General features: G+C 40.4%; 1 protein-coding gene across 3 annotated transcripts in view; it reads left to right on the forward strand.

The window, feature by feature from the left end:
* The window catches only part of Gpc6 (glypican 6), a 1068618-nt gene that overhangs the window by 921160 nt on the left and 130846 nt on the right, over positions 1-16612 (forward strand). The window lies entirely within an intron of this gene.

Below are 16612 nucleotides of genomic sequence, written 5' to 3' on the forward strand. Positions count from 1 at the left end.
ATGGATGTAAGTGGGACTTGATAGGATGTAAAGCTCTAAGAAAAAGAATCCAGTGAAAGAAACAAAGTTCGTAGAGCCTGTTCTTCTTTCTCTTCTCTCCTTTCTTGCCTCCTTTTCCACTTCCACCTCCCTTTTTCTTTCCTTTCCTTAAAAAATGCTTGTGGAGTTAAAGAGAGGAGATAGCATATCAATAGAATTAAAACTAAGGATACTCTTATCTCAATCTGGGTTCCTGGGATGCTAGAAGGGAGTGCTGTGACGACCCCTGGTACCGATAAAAATGAAAAAGAAAAAAAAAAGAAAGAAAGAAAGAAAGAAAGAAAGTGGGAAAAGCAAAGCACAGCTAAAAAGGTGGGAAAATGTCTTTTTCCACAGATCATTCATTATGCTATATTAGAGCCTGTGTTTGGTTAAAATAAAGATTGTTTTCACACGTTTTACTGCTCTTGAGTTAATAATGTGAACACAAACCCTAAACATTTATCACACAGCAGACTTTACTAGCTCACAGTGTAAATGAAGATCTGGGAATGGATTTTAGTAGGATTCTATGCCTGGATTCTTCCACCCATTTCCTCTTTCACAGATCCTTCTTGGTTTGATTATCTCCAGTTTATGGCCCATTGCAGAAATGGATTATAGTTGGACCTGATACAGAGTAGCATTATGAGAACTGTCACGTTGGGATCTTCAGCTGTGGGGGAAAATTACTAATGTTAAACCAAAACTATTGAGGCATAGGGTGCTCTGAAATGACAGGGCTTATTGAGCTGTTACAGAGGCTAGCTTGAAAGGGACGGGGATGGGACATCTTTCACAAATGCTAGCAGGAAGGCTGGATAGCAGTTGGAAATGTGTCCTCTAGACCTGAAAGTCAAGAGCAGTTCTGTAATGAATGTTTGGGGAAGGAAAGCAGAAGTTATTTACACTGAACTTACATTGTCTTATCTATAAGGGAGGCAGACTGATGAACAATGGGAAAATTTGGAGATAGGAGAGCAGCCCATAAAGAGAACCATGGTAGCTTCTCGATTGCCTGTGGTTAGTAATCTAGAAAGTTCACAGGAAAACAAGAGGTAGGTGGCAGTATTCCCAAGGGGTCAGCAAACGAAAATAAGTCAAAGTTATAACATAAATCAGGTAGTGTCTCTCCTGTTGGGTTTGACACTCAGCTGTTAAGTGATTGACTCCAATAGAGATAACTAATTGCTGCCTCTTCCACCCTCTGGCTTTTGTAATTAAATGTAGGGCATCTTGGAATTTTTCCCTCTCTCACTAAAACTCCACAGTAAGCCATTGTCCCTGGCAAAGGAGACTTCTTTGGTTCTGTGTCCCCGCACACACTGAAACTAATTGAATTTGAGTGTAACTGTGTCTGTGTCGACTTGCATAAAACAGCATCACAGTTCAGGACAATCAAGCCCAAGGAAAGAGATGATACTGGGAATTAGCTAATTTGGAGAAATGATGGAAATGAAAAACTTTTAAAAGGGAAGTCTTCTTTCAGATATTTTTAGATCAAGATCCCAGCGAGGGACAGCAGATGTTTTAAAAATCACTATTCATGAAGCCATTCAGTGTGAGCTGTGAGTTTGTTTTTGTGGGAGTTGGATCCCCAAACTGAGAAGTCAGTAAAGACTTACTACTTAAAGCCAGTTGTTAGGGAATTCTGTACAATGCCTAGCACTGGAAGCCAAACAGTTTAGGGTACCAACCTGAAGCGTTTGGTCCTTGCTCCTACTTGGTCTCCCTCTCGAAAGATCAACGGCTATGTATCTTTCAAGCATCGTTAGTGGGGAGATGTATTTCATGCAGGAGGCTTCTGGGATCACTGCCCCACTTCTTCTTAGGAAGTGATGCTCGCATGCTTCAAATAAAAACAACACTGAATGGAAAATCAGTCCTGAAGCCAGAGTTAAAAACTGCGAGCTCAGAGTAGACTCTAAGTGTATGGAAGTGTACACAGTAAGGGGCTAACAGGGCCAGCTGCTAGCAGAAGGGCATAATTTTGTCAAGTGCAATGGCATAGAGTCTGTAGGTCCATGAATGATAAAATCCAGCCCTCTCCTCCATCCCAAAGGATGCGAGATGCAGGGAGAATAGGCTGGGTTTCTCCCTTCCACTTGTGCTTGCTGCTACCCTACTCCCACAGTGAGTAAGCTTCAGAAACAGCAAGCCGTGAGCTCCTCTACACAAGGGAGAACGATGCCCTCCACTTCTTCCGAAAAGGTCTGATTGCTCACCACTGACCAGACAAACTAAAGAGGCCATTTGTTTTGGGTGAAAATGAAAAAGCCTTTATTTAAAGCCAGCTCCAAGGAGATAGAGGGGCTTTTCATCACCACAAATCACCATCTCACTGTGTCCAGGTGTGTGCAAAGGTATTTTGTACTGAGGAACAGAGAGGAAGGGAATGCAATGAACAGCACCTATCTTGGGCTGGCTTTGCCCTTGCTAGCCCTTTTCCACCAAGGGAAGGAAACCGGACCCCAGCTTACTGGAGCCAACATCTGCATATTCTGCCCATTCATTTGAGCTAAGCGGAGGTGGTGGTGGATGTGCCCTTGGCCTAAGGAAGTTTGGAGAAGTGGCCTGCTTCTAAAGCAAAAAATAATTCTGACTTTAAAAATTCCCTTTTGTCCTCTTGGTTGCAGTAGATGCTCATCCTGGTGACCTGAAAGGGGACCTTTTGTTCAGTTTGACATCAGATGCTGATATTTACCTAAGGGACTTCCTTTATTTGCTTAGGAGACATTAAGAGACTTCAACTTACAAAGTGATAAGTAAACAAGGGGCAGCCATGGGTTCATTCACTTACTTAAAAAGTAATAACTGAGTGACTGCTGTACCAACTGCCATAGAAGTTAGAAATACAACAGAAGCAGTGAATCCCCGTCCTCAAGAAGTACATGTTGTAGTATTGCGAGAAAGATAAGATAAAAGCTAGTAGTGTTTCAGGTAGAAATAAGGGCACTGAAGGGGAAACACAGCAGGGGAAGGTTTGGATGCTGGCATGAAGGGGGCTGTACACAATGAAGCAATGAGGCCAGAGTTCTGCTGCCACAAGGAGGAGAGGTTGAGGCGTGCACTGGACTGCGGAGCAGGAGAGAGAAGATCCTATGAGGTCTTTTAGGCACCTGCCAAAACCTGGCTTTTCCCCCTAGGAGATGCAGGAGACTGTGTTGGGCAGAAGCAGTGCACGAGCTCATGGAGATCTCAGGCTGAGAATCCTCGCAGCTGGATGACAGCTGCTATGTGCTGCATGTCTGTATCTCTCACCCCAAGTTCACGCCAAAATCCTAACACGGTGTGTGACTTCATTACTTTTCTTATTGCTGAAACAAAATGCCTGACACAAATAAAGGAAGAAAAGTTTATTTTGATTCACAGTGTGCAGAGGTTTCAGTCCACAGTCACCTGGCTCCAAGACAGGGGCATGGCAGAGGGGCATCAGAGAGGAGAAACAGTCCAAGGCAGAGCAAAAAGCAACAAGCAGTGAAGTGAACCCCCCTTTTCCTTATATCCTATGCAGCTGGGCTAGCTGCCTTGGGGGTGGTACTGCCTACACCAACAATGGGCTTTCCCAATATCCATACCCAGAACTATGCTAAAACAATCAGTGGACAAATTCACACACACTTAGTCTCAGCCTCACACACTGTAGATCTAGCCAACCCCAAAAAGTCCTACCCGTGAGCACGTGAGGCTTTTGGGGAGACATCTAGATACAAGACCTAATAGGGAGCCAACACAAAATGGAGCCTGTGAGAGAGGTAATTAGGTTCAGATGAAGTCATAAGGGTAGATACCCCATGATAGGATTCATGTCCCATAGGAGGGTAAACACCAGTGCCTGTTCTCCTGATCAGGTGATGACACAGAGAGAAAGCAGCTATCTGGGGGCCAGTTTCTGCATCCATGAGAAACAAAGGTTTGTTGTTTAAACTGTCTAGTCTGTGATGCTCTGCTGTGGCAGCCTGAAATAAGTTAGTGCAATTCTGGAAACTGATTCTTGGCTTTTTGCTTTCTTGGATTTGGAGTATTCGGATGAGAAAAGTATGGCAAAGCCACAAAGGACATTGTGACTTAACACATATCTTAATAGTTTTGGTTTGGACAATAAAATATAATCGAGAGAAATTTTCAGATGCCTGGCATCTGTGCACAGAAAAATGGCAATCATGGTATTGTCACAGTGTGGAATTGGTAATTTTTCTTAGGTAGGCATCAAGGTCGTATTTTGTGTAAATGCTCAGACTTATCTCTTAAAGAGCCAGAGACCCATTGTACTCATGAGCCAAAGCAGAAAAAGAAAAGGTGTAGTTTGGCTTGTTCCCACCCTATCTGTATTAATTTCAAAAGAATAGAAGAAATACGGGCAGGCAAAGTGAAGCAAATCCTTTTAGGTCCCTTCTCAGCATAAGACAGACTTGAACTTTAGCTCTACCCCTAAATATGAGTAAGTTTCTTGAAATGTTGGAAAAAACCTGAATGAAATTTCTTGACCCAAAAGTCTAGGCCTCTTGCACTGTAGTAGAATTAAACAATTCTTTTCCAACAGCTTTAACGTGGTAACAACCTGAAACTGTCTCCAGTAGTTAGGGATTATACCAGGTTGGATTCCTTGACAAAAGCAGGGATTAGTCAAGGCCAGAATTTGAGAAATTTGGAGGGAGTTAGTTACAAGTGATTATTTTATGGGATTGTGGTTCATGTAACACAATTTCATTTGAAACAAGGAGAAAGAATTCTGAAAGAGAGGTTGGAAGATTTAATGGCAATATTCTATACAGTCTATTGAATCTGTAATGCGTAAGTTTCCAAGAAACTACATAAAATTCAATCAGTCTGTGTCACCTTTATTTAACTTTGAAAGGAATCATAACCCATGGAAACTAGGGGGGGAAAGTATTATGCTTTGACATGCCCATCCATATTTCAAACATCTGAATTTTCTTTGCCATAGAATTATTTATCCAATGGAATCTATTGCCATATACAATTGACAGTGCCATAGTTATTGTTGATGGAGTGATGTCTTTGGAAAGATCTGTCTTATCTCTTGCAAGCCTCCTTCTCTTATATTTCCACATCAAATTATATGGTTACCACCTGTGTGCTAAATTAAAAGAAAATCACATCTAAAATGAAAGTAGAATGACTAACACTAATTTTTAAAAACCCAGCACAACCTGTTTCTCAGCATCAATATGCCGTAAGTCTAAAAACCTAACTGTCACAAATTTTAAAAAATTATGCATGTCCTCAGGAAAAATCTAAGGACTAGCAGTGAATTGCAACAACACCTAGATGATGTCTTTTGTGTACTGTAACACTTTGAAATCCTAGCTTCCAGAGGGAAAAAAATCACAGAGGCTTTTAATATTCATAAAGATTAGAAACAGGTGTTTGAACAGAACTGAAGCCACCTTTGACAGGAGCACAATGGGTTTGTCTAGAAGGGTCTTCATTTCTCCTGTCACTCACCGGCAGGACTCAGAACATCAAAACAATCCTCCTCCTGAGCTTTCACTCCCAGTTTCAAAGGATTACATTTGACATTTCTAATTTTTCTCTCAATCGTTAAACTCTGTCCTCCCTCCTTTAAAATGGTACGATTTTGTTAGCAAATCAAAGTGGGCAGAAGAATACATTAGTGCACGTTCCTTACCGGCTCTGGGCTGACCTCACGCTTTTATGTCTGCTGGTAGACCACACAAGCTATTTTTGGTTTGTCATTTATCCTGTGCAGACGGAGAACACTTTCTCCGAATAACAGTGTTTGGCCAGAGAGGGGTAAGTAACAAATTGTGAGTGAGATTCCAACAGCTGAGCCATGCAAGCAGCTCGGGATGTTTCTTGTTTCTCTGCCTCAGTTTCCTGTCCATTTTGCAGAACCCTAAAGCTGCCTTTTTGCCAGGGCCAAAAAGGGAGAATTCTCTGTGCTTTGCAAGTTCAAGGATCCTAAGATCTGTGAAGTCAAGACATAGCCCCGGATACTAAATAATTTCTGCATTATTTAGATAAGTGACTTTGGAGAACAAGGCAGTATAATACTATCACTGGCTGACTCTGTGCAATCTCTAGCAAGGCATTGTATAGTCCTGAGCCTCAATTCAAGATTCAGAGTCTTTTACCCAGAGATTTCTATGCAGAATTAACTATTCACCACATAATATATCTATAACTTGTCCACATCTTCAAGGATAAGGAATAAGGAATAAAATGATAAAATGCAAAGTTACCAAAATCACCTGAGAAGTTCTTTAAACATAGCCTTTCACTTTCCTTTCCTGAAAGGGCAAAATAATAAGTGGTTTGACTTTTTAAAAAACAAGCATGAGTTCAGCTGTGGAAGTCACATCAATTTCTAGAAGAGGCAGGAATAAAGACAGTAAAGGTAGGGCTTTGGGGTGTTTAAGTTGCTGAAAGAATTGTTAGGAAAGGCAGAACAGTCATGTGATTTTCTTTAAATACACATTTTACCTTTTTACCAAAAAGGCAGATAGACCAATGGATGGGGTGGTTGGGAAGTGAAGTTAGCCTTGCCATCTCTGTAAGAGCCTTACAAGTCACCTTTTTAAGAACCACTAGGAATGAAATTAGTATTTCACCTCAAAAAATCTCAGCCAGCTCCCTATTCAGTTTGCTAGTGACAATGATTTCTCTATTCTCAGTCCCACTGTCACAGCCAGTTTGCATTTGGATGGCGGTTTCCTAATTTGGCGGAATGATTTGGGGAGACTTTAAAAGTACATCGGAAATTTACTTCAACATGACATTTGAATCTGAGATGCGGTAATATAAAACTTTAAAATAACCCATATCCCAGAATCTTAGGTCCCTGTGTCACTAGACTTTTTTTTTTTTAACCCTATATAATATAGCTCTACAGGAGAATGAGGACTTGCTTTAGTATCATTCTTATTATGCACTTAAAATTCACTTTAAATATCACCCAAGAACCTAAATGCCAAAAATAAGTGTGAAGCAACCAACTTCTCAAATATTAGACAAAGTGACCTTCTAACAGGACCTTCCAGTCACCAGAACAATTTCCATACAGCTACTGATATGCCTGTAAGCACTTCAGGAAAAAAAAAAAAAGGGAGAGAGAGAGAGATAGGTTTATAAATTATTTTGACTGAAAACCCCCAAAGTAGAAACATGCTCACACACATTGCCAGCCTGTTAGTTAGAAACTAGCACCTCAGGACAGAGGGATATTGAAGTACTATCGAATCCACTTTTCTCAGCTACCACCTGTGAATTATGGCTGGCAGCAGGAGTTTTATGATACTATTGTAAAAGTAATGTTCCTCTTAAATGGCAATTTACAAAGATGCTGATGAAATGCATTGCAAATATGTTAGTTTCAGGGTGGTTAGGAGAATTAACCGCTGCATATTTTCCATATTGTCATAGATGCCAACATGCCCAGGGAGTGAGAAGCAGCTTTCATGGAAAGCTGTTTAAATGTAACGTGCAGGTCGTTAATCACCTGGTACCAACGAGAGGTTGCTGAGGCCAAAGCTTTAGGAAAATCACCTGAGGGTGTTCATTTAAAGGCAGTCTTAACCAACAATATCTCCAAACACTACATGGCATTTGCCCTTGGCCTCAAACTTTTCATTGTGCTTCCTGTTTTATTTCCTGTCTTATCAAGTTGATCCATATACCTTGAGCCTCAGCCTGGACAATAAAAAGTAAGAAGGCATTATTAGACCTTAAAGAGATCCCTACCAATCTAGAGCCACTAAAACAGTCACACAAAAGAGGAGGTCAAAGGGAGAGGTGAGTGAATAGAAGACTGGGAACCAGTGTCTCATTAAATGTGTATGTGTTTATCCTAAACAAAGATCTGTCCTTAGCTACGTGACCTCTAAGGTGCTGTTCATATTAACAGACATTTGTGTGTGGTGTTACTGTTTTAAAATTGATTTAAAAAGTCCATCCACGTTCATCATTTCATCTGATGGGAAAATGGCACTATCTGCATTTTAAAAATAAAAGAAGCTGATGAAGATTAGGTGACTTGCTCCAAGTCACCCAACTAGTAAACAATGGAATTAGAATCCGAATGCAGATCTCCTCAGTTGTAGACTCATGGAAACCAGACTGTGACCATGCATGTAGGAGCCTGGAACTGATCATGCTGAACTAAAACATGTACGAATGGTGTCAGTGATCTGCAGGACATTTAAAACAAAGCAACCTTTGGCAAGTTCAGTGCCAGTGAATGACTCCAATCTCTTTTTTACATAATGCTGCCACAGGTTGGAAAATTAGTTAAAATTTGCCAAGAATGCTGAAGCTGCATCACAGCTCAGTAAAAGGAGTTCAGTGATCCATTGGTAATTTCTGTGATGGAAACAGGAAATGACTGGGTGCCACATGCAAGGAATCTGCTGTGAAACTTACTCGAGTTTTATGATGAGCAGCAGTATGTGTGCAAACCAATAAATTGATATGTCTTTGTGAAGTGTTAATAAATGCTAAACACTTGGGGACTGTATGGCAGAATGACAGAGTTCAAGAGAAAGTCTTTGCCCATATAACTTACAACCTCATCTGGAAAATAAACTAAATGTGCAGCAAATACTTTAGATTTTAATCCTTTGATACTGGTTGTAAACAGTAGGAAGATTCACAAAGGGTAAATTACACAATAAAAGCAGGTCAACTTTATAAAACATGTATCAAGGGATCAAACATACTTGCGAAAAAGTTTTAACAGAATCCCTGCACTGATTGAGTGCTATATTTTCTCACATTTATTTCACATGAGGAAATATTTTACAATAGCCACCCAAAACTGGTAAGCTATTTTTGAATAACTACTAAACTACCTTATCTAAAAACATGTGTGTGTGCCATTAGCAACTACCTTATGATTGTTGGGAGTTTAATTATATTAAAAATGGACAAGAAGTAAATATTATAAGCCTCCATAATATCCTTTATTTCTAGTAGCTGTGGGAAAAATGCAAATTAGACTCCTAGCTTCCTGAAGGAGATTTTATTGCAACTCTCCTCTGAGTAAAACGATAGGAAGATTGGGACTGCTCTCACAATAACCTCGGAATGTGGCCACTGGGTAGGAGGACAGAGGATGAGAGGGGGTTGTAGAAGAAATAAGATCGGCTGTGTGTTGATAATAAATGAAGCTGGAAAATAGGTACCTGAGAACTTAATATACCATTCCCTCTACTTTTGTGTATATTTGAAATATTCCATTAATTTTTTAAATCATTCTTAAAGATGCAAAAACACATTAAAAGTTTCTAATAGAGAAGAGATTCTCAATGCTGTCATAGACTGAAAAGAGAAAAATAGTCCAAGCCAAAATAAATAACTGGAGGAGAGGGACTTGCCTGATTTGGGCAAAATAAGACCAAAAACAGTCACTGCGAAGGACTGCTCCCTTTTTTCCCCTCACTGCCAATTGTCTCATGAGTGTAAATTTATCATTGATTTGGTATAACAGGCTCTTTGGATGCTACAATTTCTCATCTGTTTCCTGCTGCCAAACCCATTGGCTGTGCCTGCACCCAGGCCTGTATCACAGCTGTGAGACATTAATCTCAGGACACTCACTCGTCACTGGCATCGACGATGCATGCTGTCTAGTTAGCTGCCCAGCAGGCCCTGGCTTTGCTCCTCACGCTCTCCTGGCACCACCAGCAACTGTGGCACTCCCGTCATTCTGGAGATGGGGCTGCTGTGCTGCTCTTCAGGTGGCCGCCAATGCCCCAGACTTATTTCCTCTCATCTCCCTAAATCTAAGAGGGATTTGTCACCCAGATGCCTAGAATCAAGACTCTCCTGTGACTTCATTACAGTAAACCTTGGATTTCAAAGAGTGTGCACCGTATTATTTTTTGGTGTCTCTTTTACAAGGGCTCTGCAGAGTCAACTGTACCAGCTCCTAAACAGTTTACTAATTATGGTATTTAATAATAAGCTTGGTCTGCAATTAGGATAGGCATAAAAGCTTAACTTTTTTGTGCTGGTGATGTCTGATTTTTTTTTAGGGCTTGTCTTCTTATTTATTTTGTGATTAAGCAATAACAGGAGACCACATTATATTCTGCCTCCTGGTGAAATCTCAGCTAAAGTAGGAGGAAGATACACCAGACACATACTGAGATTTCAATGCCAAAAATGAGGATAAAATAAAGTATGATCTAAATCTTGGAGTATTGCTTCCTACTGTTCTCCTCCTCACCTAAGGAAAAAAATCTTGTCTTTAAATGTGCATTATCCTTGATGCTAGTGATGAGATTGCTTGTAAGTCTACAACATAATTGAATTTCAGAGTGCAGATTTTTTTCCACCCAGAAAAAAAATTACATGGTGGTGAATCCAAAGACATAAATGACAGAGTGAGAATAAACAGATGGTGAAAAAAGCAATTCAAGTTGATAGGAATGGGACCCAGAAATACGATATGCCCTCTATTCACCTCAACAGTGCCATGCCCAGGAAAGACAATTAGAGATTCCTGGAGAGGGTGGCAGAGAAAGACACACAGCCTAGAAGGAAAACAGCAGAGTTCTGCAAAGGGAAAACTTTGATCAAGTGTAGGCTGGACTTAGCAAGAAGAGGCCAACTGGCACAAGAGAATTCAGTTAGTCTTTCTGCCTATGACTGAGATACTATTGTATTGTATGACTCTATAAAAGTAGGGAGAGCGAATATATGTGAAATAATGCATTATATTGATACACAGTGTTTGGGCAACATATAATCTTTTCAACACTTACAGGAAATTCCTTTTGATGCTCACTAAGTGAGAAGGGAGACCAGGAATAAGAGGGGTGTCTGTGTTCTCAAGGCAGCCATTGGGAAAAGAAGAATGTTATTTAAAATGATTGTAAGTGACCATCTTTCTAAATTGCATGCTGTGCCCTGTCCTCCAGCTGATTCCCCACCACTGAGATAGTCAAAGGCAATACTGACACAGAGAACTGTCCTGTAATGACACTGCACTTACCACAAGGTTCTTTTTTTTTTTAATAAGAAGCAAAACTATCATGATGTCAAAATAATACTCTGTGCACCTGTGAGTTGAGAAAATAACAGAATAAAGGAGGCTCTTTGCTTTTTAAGATGTGGATGTTTTTGTGAGCATCTCTCTTCCCAAGATGAATCTGCACTCTTGTTACAAACTGCTGAGTGGGTGTATTCTAGAGCACAGAAAACTTCCCTGATGTGTCGGGAGAATCGAGGGAGTCTCATTACATCCTGTGAGTCATGATCACAGTCCAGCTTTCTCTACAAAAGAAACCCAGAATTAAATTGGGGCCTGCAATGACCGCAAAATGGTATCTTAACTTTTTATGTACTGCGTTTGGTCAACATGTGTCATTAATCTCTCCTCTCCTACTGTTTGGTGGCAGTAAATGATGGAGCACTTATCTGTTCCAATCAGATTGATGTATGTACATTCCTTGAATTTTAAAGGTCATTAATTTTTACATTGGTCTCTTAGGTTGGTAGCACACAGATTGATATATTGATGATTTGGTCTTTCATTGATTCTATATCATCTTTAGCATAGTGATTCACAAATAGCATTTCTTTTGCAACCACAATACGACAGAAAAGGCACGAATAACTTCAGAAAAATAAGGACCCTAACTTCTGTCCCTTCCAGAGCATTTTAATGTCCCTAGATAAAAATGATCACAAAGTGTACTTAGTTATATACTGTGGAGCCTTTGGCATGTGTTGGCCTTTCTTCCTGAGTTTAGTTAGTATCTATAGCATGTCACAAGTCTGGCTTATGGCTTTACATTTGCATAGATGTTTCAGAATAATTAATGACTTGCTGAAGTTATTTTCAAAATATTTCATGGAAGAAAGGTTTCCCTTCAGGATATAGATTTATTGCCATACCTTTGATACATCATCCCATGTCAAATTTTTTGTTGTGAGTCCAGATAACCAAGAACCTCCTACAATGTGATAATTCAAAGATAACCAAGACTTATATTGCATCTCCATTCACAGAACAAGCCAGACCCCTGGTTTGTGTATATAAATATGTGTACCGTCATTATAATACATTGAGGTTGTATTTTAGGTACTGACTATAATGAGGGTATTAAAATAAAAATGTAATGAGCAGAAATATTTGATGTCATTGGCCACTTTGGAAAAATTAAAAATAGGTAAAAACATATGCTAAATAACAAAAAGTATGCTATATTAAGTCAGTAAATATTTTACTGAGAAAAATGCAACTTGAAATTTTTTAAAAAGCAATTTCTGGCCAAAAGTTCCAAAATCATTAGATCAAAATTTAAAATGGAATAGAGTACAGCCAAATGTGCAATATAATAAGCATAGATCCCAAAGTCACTTGGTAATCCAAACTGCACAGTAATCTTCAGAGTAACATTAGGTCATTTAAACTTTACTGTAGTCTCCTCATAAGGTTACTTAAATCATTTTTAAAGTTTATAATACTCTGTCACATATAGATATTAGGACACCATGTAGAATATCCAGAAAGCATTTGAAACAAAGAGTGTTAGTAAAGGGGCCAACATAAATTTTAATCACTTTTGGGAAGTGTAAGAGATTCTTATGTTATTCCAACTCTAAGGCTGCACAGAGGTGGGGTTGTAAATGTTACAATCAAGTTAGTAATCATTTTATTAAGCAGTTTCTGGAAGCCTAGCCATGTCCAGGCTGAGAAATAAGGATGCAATTGATCCTTTAAGTGCAAATTAAAGCTGGATGGGATTTTACAATGTGGTGAGGAAAGGACTTCTAATCAAAGAGCATTAAGGGAATCAAAGCTCATTTCTGTGATCAAACCAAGACATGCAGATTTCTCTCTTTAAAAAAATAAAAATAAAAGACAACTTTTGGCTCATTAAAAATGCTGGCCTTAAATCCCATTAGGGGGGCAAGCTTTTAATAACTTCCAAATAAATGATATATTTACAGTACAAAATCAAGCCCAATACATGCCACTACAGAAATAGGGACAGTGAGAGACTGAGGTGGCACCCAGTTCTTGAGTGTGGGCCTAGTGTGCACAGGAGCACATGCAAGGAAGGAAGGAAGGAAGAGAGAGGGCTTTTGGCATTTTATGCTCATTGGACTATTCAGCACCTCCATGTGATCTCGTCTTACGTCTCTAAACTGTCTCTTTTTTTTCTCTCTCTCTCTCTTCCTATCTGAGGAACTTAATCCTTAGCCATCTACTCTTTTCCCTATCTGCTCGGCTGCTCTGAGAGTCCATAAATCCTATGATGTCATCTCTAACCAGGGCCAGGAGAGTGGTGGAATAGAAAGATCAGTAGTGTCAGAACTAAATGTCACCAATCAGGAGAGACCTACAGATTCTGAAGAACTGGACAGGACATGGATTGAGACCTAGCCATAATTTTTTTTTGATGAGAAGTGGATAGTCCAGATTAAAAGAGAAACCAACCACTGGGACAAGACAGACAAGACGGTCAGCGCAAAGGAGGAAGGTGTTTTACTCTATATCCTTGCTATTGAGTGTATGGTTCATGGACTAACAGTGCTCATAGCACTTGGGAATTTGTTTTAAATGTAGAATCTCAGGTCACACCCTAAAATTCTCATCTTAGCCCATTTTACATTGCTATAACAGAACACAACACCTGATAATTTATAATGAAGGAAATTGATTTGGCTCATGGTTCTGGAGGCCAGGAAGTCTAATTCCAAAGTCCCGTCATCTGGTGAGGGCCTTCTTCCTGTGTGTCCCATGTGGAAGATGAGAGTGTAGAAAAGGGAGAAAAAGGTTAGGGTGGGAGCTGAACTCACCATTTGATCAGAAATCCACCTTCATGATAGCTAACCACCATCACCATAATGTTGTTTATCTATTCACGAGCACTCTCTGAGTTACCTCTCCTGGTCCCGGTTCTCAACACTGTTGCTTTGGGGATTAAGTTTCCAACCTGGAAACTGGGGGGTGGGGGGGGGCATATTCATACTGTAGTACTTCCTGAATCAACTGATCAGTGTGGAGACATGAAGGCTGGAGAAATCCTAGGCAAAACTAAAATGAGATAGAAGTCAGTAAAGATGAAGAAGTAGACTCTGTACCTAGCCAGTAGTCCCTGGACTACTCATTATGTTTCATTTTGGTTCTCACATGTAAAACTTAGTCTGTTTCTGACTTTGAAGGAACTTGGTAAAGGCAACCATGAAGTAGCAAATATAATGGGCAGAAGGCCGCGTCAGGAAGATTTAGGCCCATCACAGAGCAGGGTGTTAGAGCAAAAGATTCATTTCTTGGTGCAGTAAATGCACTGGATTCTGAATACTAATGAGGAATACCAAAAGAGACCTTAGACAATTGCAGTGTCAGTGTTTTTTATACTTTAATACATTGGATTTGTTAAAGGAGGTATAGAGATTTAGAAAGAAATACCCTGCCAAAGAAGCAGAGAAAGATCAATACCAGGGAGATCAGGAAAGATAGTCTTATATAAGTCTCATTAATTTTAGATCTGTCCTTGTATTAATCTCCTTCCTGGGTGTTACGATCTAGATCTAGATGTCCCCCAAAAGCTTCATGTGTTTGAAAGATGAATGAATCATGGGGACGCTATGCTCATCAGTGGATGTGGGGTGAAGTTAGAGTGTGAGGCTTCCTCCCCAGCTCCTGCCTTCACTCTCCCTGCTTCCTGACTGCCGTGAGGAGAGCAGAGCTCCTCCACTGTGACCCTCTGCCACACCATTTCTGCCTTAGAACCAACAGGCTACAACTGCCAAAGTCCATAAGACCATGTAGACCTGCTCACCTTTCATTTGTGGGCATCAAATATTGTGTCTCAGTGACAAGTAACTTAAACAGAAAGGTACATTCCTTTCCCCCATCTCCATCATTAACATCCTTCAAAGTCCAACTCACCTGCCTCGTTCTCTGAGAAATCTCTCCTCATGAAAGTAAACTCTTAGCAGAAGTACCATAAAGTCCTCTGGCCCTTGGAGTTTGTTCTACATGATTAACCTCCAAGGTTCTAAATTAGAAGCTTATCAATTAAGAAAGTTCCTGCCAAGAAGTCTTCATCACACCTTGTTATGGATTAAGAACTAGTGGTTAACTTAATGCCAGCTGGATTACATCAGCATGGTGCTGAGTGTAGATGTCCCACCTGAGGAAAGTTGCCAGCATAAATAGAGACGTGAAGGAGAGACTATGTGTTGAGGTGCATTGAGGCGTGGAGGCATTGTGGGTCCTCCATATTGCTGTTTGAGCCATTAGTTCTTCTGGAGATGTTCTGGTCCTCATATTGAGTATTGCTTCCTGACTTAGGAGGGAAAGATGTGTGCCACTTGGTCTCCAGGATGAACTCATCATACTGGCTTCCTGGCATGTACTCGACTGTGCTTGTCATCAGAGGAACTCAGGGCCTTTGTGTTGCTGAGGATGGCTGTGGTGTTTTTCAGAGCAGCCCTGGTCTTTGTTGTGACTGTGACTTCTTGGATCTAGCGTAAAACCCTCAACCTACCAGCATAGCTCCTCACCCAACTGGCACATATTTTCTATCTTCCACCACTGACATTTGGGTCTTCCCAGCACGGATCTGTAAAAGAGACTGACATGAGTTCTTGTGGGCTCTGGACCTCCGGTTGGACTCCTGGGAGGCATTTTCATGAGCTCTAGGTTTTCATCTAGACTCATGTGGGACATTGCTGTGGGATTCAGGTGCTTGGCTAAATATTCTATTTCTTTGGTGTTGTGGATAGATTTCCTGCAGTTTCTTGTGTTAACTCCCAGGGACCATCATAAAACAATATTATAAACTCCATGTCCTGATTCTAATTGTTCTCTGCACAACCCCCGAGTACAACACACCTCTTCAAATACTTCCAGTGACAGGGACCTTGAAGACTCACCAAGCAACCCATTACAGGTGAGGAACTGGAATTACTAAGAAAGAAAGTTCTTCCTTATGCTGAGCTGAATTCTTTTCTTCCTTTGTGTCAATCACACACTTAAAAAACACCAGGATGGAGCAGCGACCTGCCTTTCATCTGTTTCTCTTTCATAGATTCTGTTGAGTCTGCAAGTTAAAAGTGTTTTAGGCTTTCTTGTCTGATCTGAAAGAACTCAAGCATTCTCCTGGCTAGCAAAGCTCATTTAAACAGCTTCTTTTTGACATAGAGCTACTGGGAGATTTCAGGTAGGTTCTTAATACCTTGTTCTCTTTTGAGTTCAAATGCATTTAGATTACTTTATGGTTTTACAGCTCCCACGCCACCTGAGTCTGTGAAGAGTTTTGGAACAAGAATATCAGGCATTGTCTGAATGACAAACATCAACATATAATGTAGAAGATGAGATACATGCAAAAGGCACTTTAGAGACAAAAGATTCTGGGCCCAAATGCACATGGAGCAATATCGTGCTTAATCAGTATCATTTACTGTCATGGTTTACGTCTGTGGCCCCGAGGCCTCATGAGTTTGAATTGTGCATTTGTTATTCATTCATTGTCTAGTGCTTGGATTGATGGTGTCAGTGCTCCACCCACATAGGGGTGGAGCCAGGATGTGATGTAATGGCAGGAAGAAGGTATGTCTTGCTCTTTGCTGGTTCCCACTTGCTGTT

Source organism: Cavia porcellus, unplaced genomic scaffold (assembly GCF_034190915.1).
Source record: "Cavia porcellus strain 051 isolate PalLab524CR breed Dunkin Hartley unplaced genomic scaffold, mCavPor4.1 scaffold_4, whole genome shotgun sequence".
NCBI classification, from domain to species: Eukaryota; Metazoa; Chordata; class Mammalia; order Rodentia; family Caviidae; genus Cavia; species Cavia porcellus.